Source organism: Malus domestica, chromosome 07, assembly GCF_042453785.1.
Source record: "Malus domestica chromosome 07, GDT2T_hap1".
Lineage (NCBI taxonomy): Eukaryota > Viridiplantae > Streptophyta > Magnoliopsida > Rosales > Rosaceae > Malus > Malus domestica.
This window is the reverse complement of record NC_091667.1, coordinates 17,863,506-17,871,698: the sequence shown is the minus strand read 5'-3', so window position 1 is coordinate 17,871,698 and position 8,193 is coordinate 17,863,506. Positions and strand designations below refer to the sequence as shown.

Genomic DNA, 8,193 nt, shown 5'->3' with positions numbered 1-8,193 from the left:
ACTAGAGCGGTTGCATTGCAATGATTCCTTTTTCATGTCTCCAAACTAAAACTTTCCTTCTCCTTCAGTATAATACTAAAATATAAATTCTTATAAAAACATAATGTTAAAATTATAACCATGCGAACGATTTCTTGATGATTCATAAATAACGTCATATCAAAACTTGTGAATTCTAATTGAAACGAAATAGGACAAGCTAAGAGTGTTCAAGGGTAGATATGTCTTTTGCTACAGTAAACATTAATTACGTTTGCACGACCGGGGTAATACATGATAGTGTAATTGTAGACGTTGATTTGGTTTTTTCATTGCTGTAATTCGAGCCTTAGCTCATTTCGAGTGAAAAGGTTTTTGGAAAGTTTGTGTGGTTGGTAAGATTTTGACACGTTTATTTTCAAGTAAAGAAGGTAACCTTTGACTCTAGTCATAAGTAAGATGGTTCATTTCGTACGGTCCCAATTGTTGGAACAAAAAGAGATACTCTATCATGTTGCATCAGTACTCAAACAATACATCCAGAGACACATCACTGTGGATTTTTGAAATTATCGATGTCATCGAAATATATAAGAATAAAGCTCGAGAAGAGACAACACTTCGTTTCTCAAAAATTTTATTCATAATCAACATCACAACTAAACTAACTTTCCTCGATCAACAAGTGAGGAAAACGCCATCACTGAAAAATTGCAAATAAATCGCTAATCAAAATCGACAAAACCAAGGATATCTATCTCATAATTCATAACACTTTGTGAGGATTTCAACTTTCTTATGCTACAACCTTTTAGGGAAAGAAAAGAATATTGTCTATTGAGATTACGTCTCCCAATAAAAGTACCAATCTAAACAAATTTAACATTTGATGAATTTGGTATAAAGCTAACTGTCGGTATTTGGAGAACTTGATCTCGATGTTGGAGCAGGTAAGAAAGTCATCGGTAAGATTACTACAAATCCGTTAGGCTACGGAAGAAAACTCGGGCTCTAAAAGTTGGTCGGAGAGACCATCAACTTGAAGTAGGGGTTAATGGTTTTTAATCATCACTCAACTAAGTTGCTAAAATCTAGGTACGATCTTAAGGTTCAATCTTCTGCCCCGCAGATAGGTTGGAGGTTCCCAAGATAAAGTGTTGGGTTGAATGATTCCTAATCAAAAAGCTTTTACAACTAGGTTTCTCAAAATTGAAGGAGTCGTTCGATATAATGCAATGAGAATTTGTGTAGTACAAGAAAGTGGATCTATGGTGTATTCTACTTCCCGCCTCAATGGTATCCTAGGTAAAATTTTAGGAAACGATGCCAAAGATATTCGTCATCGAAACTTACCATACAACTTCCTTTCTCTATGTCGCGTAATAATAAGTCTTCATAGCTTTCTCGATACTTAAATTGTTCTTACAACAGGAAAATAAATTGTGCTTCGATTTTAATGTTTACCTATGGAAGTGGTCATAAGGGTGATTGGTCGAAAATGTTTTGGTTATCTAGATGGGTGGTAAGGTTAAAACAACTATGAGTTTACTGTTCCACTATAATGATTGCTTCTAAGTTTCCACGACTTAATTTCTTCGACTCATGTAATCACTGTTAATCAGTCTATCAATTATGCCGCTAATTAGCGCATTTATGATATTTTGATATTGTTCTTTATCATGAAACTGTGGACTGGCATTCTAGTACAAAGGTATCACTCCCAGATACTAGTATATGTGTCTGGTATCAGAAATCATACCACCTGAATACCAGTTGACAGTTTCTGGATATCGGACAGTATTGTCAATTAGTAGCGTCATCATAGACTAATTACATGTTAGAGCTTGCTCGGGTGGAAATTTTCAGATGATTGGTAAAGAATTAGTCCTATGAGGTGGTTTCATTGATTTTAGGGAAATCGATTACTGTTTTTTGGATTTCTACTAAACGTAGGCATAACAACTTATACTCCCAAACTATACTCATCGTAATACAGGTACAACATTGAAAGAAATTCTGGGAATTTATATTGGTTGAAATGTCCTAAGGTCGGAAAAATGAATTTGTTAATAACCTACCTTAGAATGGAGTTAAATGGAAATCGATCTTCCACCCGAAGATCCAGAATTATACTAGTACATTTGAAGGATTAATACCATCGGGGACCAAAAGTGATTGTCCCCCAAATGTTCTTCCGTCGAGTTCTACCACTATACCACCACATCATCACTCCAGACATTTCGAAATTTTCGACGAAAAGTAAAACTTTGTAGGAATTCTAATAGGTGGTATACTAACATGTACTGCCAAAGAATCGAAACTAATTGTGGTTTCCTATCTCAAAAGGTTTATTAATGATGGCTAGAGAATAATGATGGGATTAATTGGTAATTCTTTGATGATACACAACTATCGATACATTAGTCTAGGTTCAGGGACAACAATTCGTTCCAAATTGAGATTTTTCTTGACAGTGAGGTTCTTTGTTTAAAATATAGAGGCGGTTGCCAAAATGTTCTTCTAGAAGGTCGATAAGTCATCTAAGTAACCCATAACTTAGAAAAAGCTAATACATTTTTCATGCTTGACGAGGTGGCAAGATTCGAAAATTAAGCTCAAGAACCGAGAATGCTTACATCACACGTGTGATGAACGCAATACTACCCAAACTAGGTTCTAATACCAAATTGACACACTTCGATCCGGAAAGTCCACCTGAACTCCGAATCAAGCTGTGCTGGCCAACACCAAGAGGGTGATGAAGCCATAAAATATAGTGATGTGGAAAATGTGAATAAAGTTAAAACCGAAAACTGCCTAAATACAATAGTACACTTGTGAGCGAGAATGAACCCATTTCACACGTGATGTCAGAGTATAAGTAAAGTACAGTAGAGTAGATTTAAGAAATATACCATCAAAGGTAACATCCTATACCAAGATTTTTCAAGAATCATCGTCGATACGAAAGCTCAGCTACTAAAACCTGGAGGGGCGAAAAATGAGGGTGAGTGGGCCTAAAAAAATAAAACTTTGTAAAAATATTTTTGAAAACATAATAACCCATTGCTGTAAAACAAGTATAGTTTCCAAAATATACATACTACGTATAGTCTGAAAATACTTACCGTAACGTGCAATATCACAAGAATGCCATACGTTGCAATATTATGTAAATAAACGCATAACGACCGATATCACATAATCTCGCATAAACAAACATATCATATCGAGTGCTCATCGACATATGATGACACACAAGTTCATGTAGAGATATTCTGACATGAACAGTGTAACACCTCACCCCCATTTTATTTAAAAATGATTTTTAATTCTTAATTGGTGTGCCCAAGGGGCCCACCTTCTGTTTTTGTGTCCCCCATTCCCGTCACTCTTCCTTCTCTCTCTGTCCCTCCCCCGTGAACTCCCTTCTTTCTTCTTCTTCTTTTCTTCCTTCTTCTGTCTGTCTCTCGGCTCTCTCTCTTCCCCTGGACTCACTAGGACCGAGTCACCATCGAAGAGAGGCTCGCAACGAACCCCGGACCCTGCCCTGCGAGTTCGACGACACGGAGTAAGCTCCGGCAAGCACCGCCCCTTTCGAGGCCATTTCCGGCCAAACCACGACGATTTGGCCGGCGTGCAAGGTATCAATCTCTTCGTCTCGTCGAGTAGTACAACTTTCCTTTTTGTTTCACTCAATTTCGTTGAGTATTGGAAAAGTTATACTCATTTGAATCTTACCCAGTTTCCGGCGAGTCCGACGGCTTTCGAGGTATTTTACGGCCAAACCACGGCGATTTAGACGTCGTGTGAGGTACCATTCTCTTCGTCTCTTCAAGGGCTATAACTTTCGTTTTTGTCTCGCTTGATTTCGTTGAGTATTGTTAAAGTTATGGCCGTTTAAAGTGGGATGGTTTTCCGGCCGAATTTCCGGCCTTCTCTCCCATTGGATCCGGCGACCCACCAAAACCCAAGGCTTTGGGCCTTCCCTGCCTAGCCCAGCCCGTTTTTATTCTATTTAATTATTTATTTTCAGCAGCCCAAAGGGCCTTGGGCCGATTTTGAGTGAAAGGGCTTAAAGCCCGGTCCTTGTGTGAGGCCTTAAGGCCTTTGTGGTTTGTGTGTGTGTGTGTTTAAGTGCATGCGTACGTGTGTGTATATGCATGCTTGCATGCATGTGCATGCCGTGCATGTGTGTGTTTGTGTGGTGCGTGTGTGTGTTTGGGCTTAGGCCCAAACCACCCATTTTCACCCTAAACCCTTTATAACCCAAATCCTTTAAAACCCTAAATCCATCCAATTCCAAATTCCCTATTTTATTTAATTCAAACCCTTCTTAGGGTAATTCGACGTTCTGGATCCGTTTCCAATGTCCGTTTTCCCAAATTCAATTTCTATTATATAGTTTTATTTATTGTACCATTTATGTGCTTAGGGGCAATTATTGTGACGTTTCCGTCTTCGCTAGTGGCGCAGCTTTTGGCAACTAAGTACTGTGAGTGGACCCCTTCTAAAATGCATGTTTTATAGTAGAAATGCATACATAAAAAGCATGATTTGATGATTACGTTTTATGAAACGTTTTGTGAGATAACATGCTTATTGAGGCTACTTTAAATTATTACTATTTTTCCTATAACCCGTGTTCTTATAGAATATCTGATGGATGACGATATAATATTTAGAACATATTTCGAACACCTCTTTATAGTATAGATGATGGATGACTTTATACTATGAAGTTGTTTTTCAATATATATGTTCAATGATTTTGTACTTACCTAGTGGTCCTTTCCGCTACGGGACGTAGGGATAGATTCCGGTCCGTCTCGGGCGACGGTTTGGTGTTGGCATAGGGCCTGGAGTGTGTTTCCTCTGTCTATTTAGCACAGGGACGGGGAGCCGGCATGGGGCCTGAAGTGTATTTTCCTCTGACTATCTGCTCAGAGACGGGGAGCCGGCATGGGGCCTGGGGGTTATCGGACAATTCACTAGTGATTATTATATATGAGTTATGATTTGAGACATTGCACGACATGCTAGGTTTCGGAAAACCTATGTTTATCATTATATATGTGTTTTCATAAAACTTGGGGGTTAGTACGTTGATAACTGTTTTGTTATATTTATATCAAATTGGTCCACTCATGTTTGTTTTGCGCCCCCTTCAGGATTTAGGATCGAGGCATACAATCCCGGCATCCAGGCACTTCCGCATCGGTATCTTCGAGTCCTCTCGGTGTAGGACCCACTTCTGTGTTCATTCAATTTTTATATTAACTCTTTTAATATTCTAGATTAGATGTGTGCTCTGAACACGTTCCTTAAATACATATTCTTTATTCTCTTATATTTATAAGTCTTATCTATCCCTTGTTGTCAGCATTTGCACTCAATAAATGGCTTTCGTCACCCTTCGGGTGTCGGCCAGCACGTGACCATCCTTTTGTCCCTAGGACATCGGGATCGGGGCGTGTGAGTGTAATAAATGATTTATGCTCTAGTACTACAATTACATGAAGACTGGCACTATGCACATCACATCCGAGTCCTAATTGCCTATAGCAATCTAGGACAAGACTGGCACCTACAATGGATCCAAAGTGAGCGTACGATGCGATGTGAACATACATGTGAAAGATTGGTCCTGGCCCGGATGAGTACTAACACCGATGCAACAACGATCAACATATAACGTAAACAAAATCATATAGCGGTAAATCAATAATTTACATCGACATAATACTATTCATTACCGTAAATATAAATAAGGCATCCCGTAATAATATGCATACCTATGCATCCAGTAAGATTCAGGATAATTTTGTAAATTCCGTCTTTTTGCTAATTCTTATAAACTAATATTAGTCTAATCTAGGCATGCGTAGGAAATTCTCTTTCAAATGTATAAATAAAAACTAAATAAATATATAATATTTAAAAGCAAAGACCCACTAACACATACTTATGAGATCCCAGCCACTCAAACTAGGAAAGCCAGAGTCTCCGATAACAATCGCACCTAAGCATAATATTGGGTACCATCAGTAAAACTTAATCAAAATGATTAAATTTGGAAAAACGGAGTGCGGATTTGAAATCAGGGCGTCATACTATGCTACGAAAGGTTTTGGGCAAATTTTGTAAAAAGTCAACGAAAAGTTTACGGTCAACCCTAAAAGTCAACCAAGCCGCCCCGGCGGCCAACTACATTAAAACTTTGGAATTTCACTAAATGGATGTCAAAAACAGACTCAGGACATCAAAATTAGGTTAGGAGAGTTTCTAAGAATATTCTGAACAAGTCAACGCAAAAAATATTCTATAGAATATTTAAGGAAATATTCCAAATCCATTAGGATGTGGGCCGGGCCGCAGTTTAGGGTTTATGGGCCAAGGGTTTGGGCTGGCCCATGGATCCGATTTTGTGCCCTTTTTTCTCTTTTTCTTTTTTTTTTTTTTTAATTTTTGGTTGGTCAGTTACCATTGCAATTGCCGAAGATTACGAAAGAAAAGGCTGTGATAAATCCCAAATCAACCACGAAACTTAACTAAACCTAGCCATTTAATATCCCAAATAAAAAATTAGAGAACAAGGAATCGGAATATACCCTCACTGGGTCTTGCTGGCCGAAAAAGTCTGCAACAACCCGAGAGTTCGCCGGCAATTTTGGGAAAAGTCCCACGTGCCATTTCTGCATCATAACTTCGCTAAAACATCTCAAAATTTCCCTAATCACACACTAAAACAAGATTTAAGAAGTTTTGGGGGGGTTTTTAAGGCTCACCTTCGCCGAGAATGGCGAAAACTTGCCGGAGTTCGAGAGGTTATGTGGTGGTGGTGCTGTCTCTATGCTTACAGAGTGAATGAGAGATATAGGGCTGCTAAAGGAGCATCATGGCTGCTGGTGACTTGTTAAGAGGCCTGCAGCAAGTGGGTGATTCAGCTGGGCTCCCCGATTCTGTGTTACATAAATGAGAGAGAAAAAGAGAGAGAGATAATGAGAGTTTGATTGAAAAGAGAGAGAGAAAGAGAGAGAGAGAGAGAGAGAGAGAGAGAGAGAGAGAGAGAGAGAGAGAGAAAGAAAGAAAGAAAGAAAGAAGCAGGATGAGAGAAAATTGGAGTTGAGGTGGTGGTCTGTAGGGTGGCTTGCCGGAAAAAGGTGTGTGGTTCTCGGCTTCTCAGCCTATCTGTTTACAGAGATGAAGAAGATAATGAGAGACAAAGTTTTTTTTTTTTTTTAATAAAACTATAGAGAGGAAATGAGGTGGTAGTAAGAGAGTGGTCCAAGAGTGTGCTGGAATGGGACTCAGGGACAAGGGAAGGAGTGGTGTGTGGGCCCCACGTGGCTCACAAAGCAAGACACAAAATATCTTTCGAATATGAAAATTGCTATTTTGCCATCGGAATTTGGTGTTTCGTAAAATTTTTGTTTTAACTCTAAAGTCAACTCCACTTGCACCTATGTGTTCGTACCGTCGAGAATACGGTAAAATAATAGCTCGTACATGTCACGAAAAAACGGTCAACAAAAGTCAACAATCTCGCCTCTAGGGTCATTTTCGTCAAATCACTTTTTAAATTAATAAAATTGTAAAATTAGGAACGGGTTGCTACAAGTACAAAAAGCCAATTTTCAAATATTTAAAATTAAAAAAAATGCAAATAAATAAATGCATGAAATTAGAAGATTTTAATTATCTCTAATATTTAAAAAAGTAAAATAGGTATAAAAAGTAAAATTACTATTAGCCTAATCGCATGTTGCTTTTTTGGATCCATATCTAAATGCCCCATAAAACAACAAGAACAGCTCTCCTAAGATCCTCATTTTGAAGTCATGTGAGGACTAAATGCATATTTATCACAACATTATATTAGTTTAGATCGAAAGGCATAAAATATTTGACAATTTAATAAAACAAAACCATCTTAAAACCCATGAACCATTAGAAAACTCATTTTCTTGTTTTACTTTATTAAGTTGTCAAATATTTTAAGTATTTCGATCACATGAATGCTCTCCTAAGGTCCTCTTTTTAAGGACCCGTGACGACCTCTATTTTAAGAGCCATAAGATCAATCAAGCGAAACAAAAACTAATGAATTTATATAATCCTTTTATAACTAAACGAAATCAGAACACACCAAAAATTAAAAATAGGTTTCACACTCAAATTTCTGATAGTTGCAGGTTGAAAGAGAGCAGCATG

At 38.0% G+C, this 8,193-nt stretch overlaps 2 long non-coding RNA genes across 2 annotated transcripts; one reads left to right on the top strand and one right to left on the bottom strand.

Moving 5' to 3' along the window:
* The first annotated feature begins 2,169 nt into the window (after positions 1 to 2,169).
* Positions 2,170 to 5,331, top strand: LOC139197391 (uncharacterized). Its single transcript, XR_011582763.1, has 4 exons — positions 2,170 to 3,623; positions 3,725 to 3,793; positions 4,415 to 4,474; positions 5,151 to 5,331. It is a non-coding gene; the product is annotated as an uncharacterized lncRNA (long non-coding RNA).
* A 776-nt stretch (positions 5,332 to 6,107) lies between these two features.
* Positions 6,108 to 7,310, bottom strand: LOC139197862 (uncharacterized). The gene is made up of 2 exons (XR_011583235.1): positions 6,768 to 7,310; positions 6,108 to 6,674 (listed from the first exon to the last, which is right to left on the bottom strand). It is a non-coding gene; the product is annotated as an uncharacterized lncRNA (long non-coding RNA).
* Positions 7,311 to 8,193: the final 883 nt, after the last annotated feature.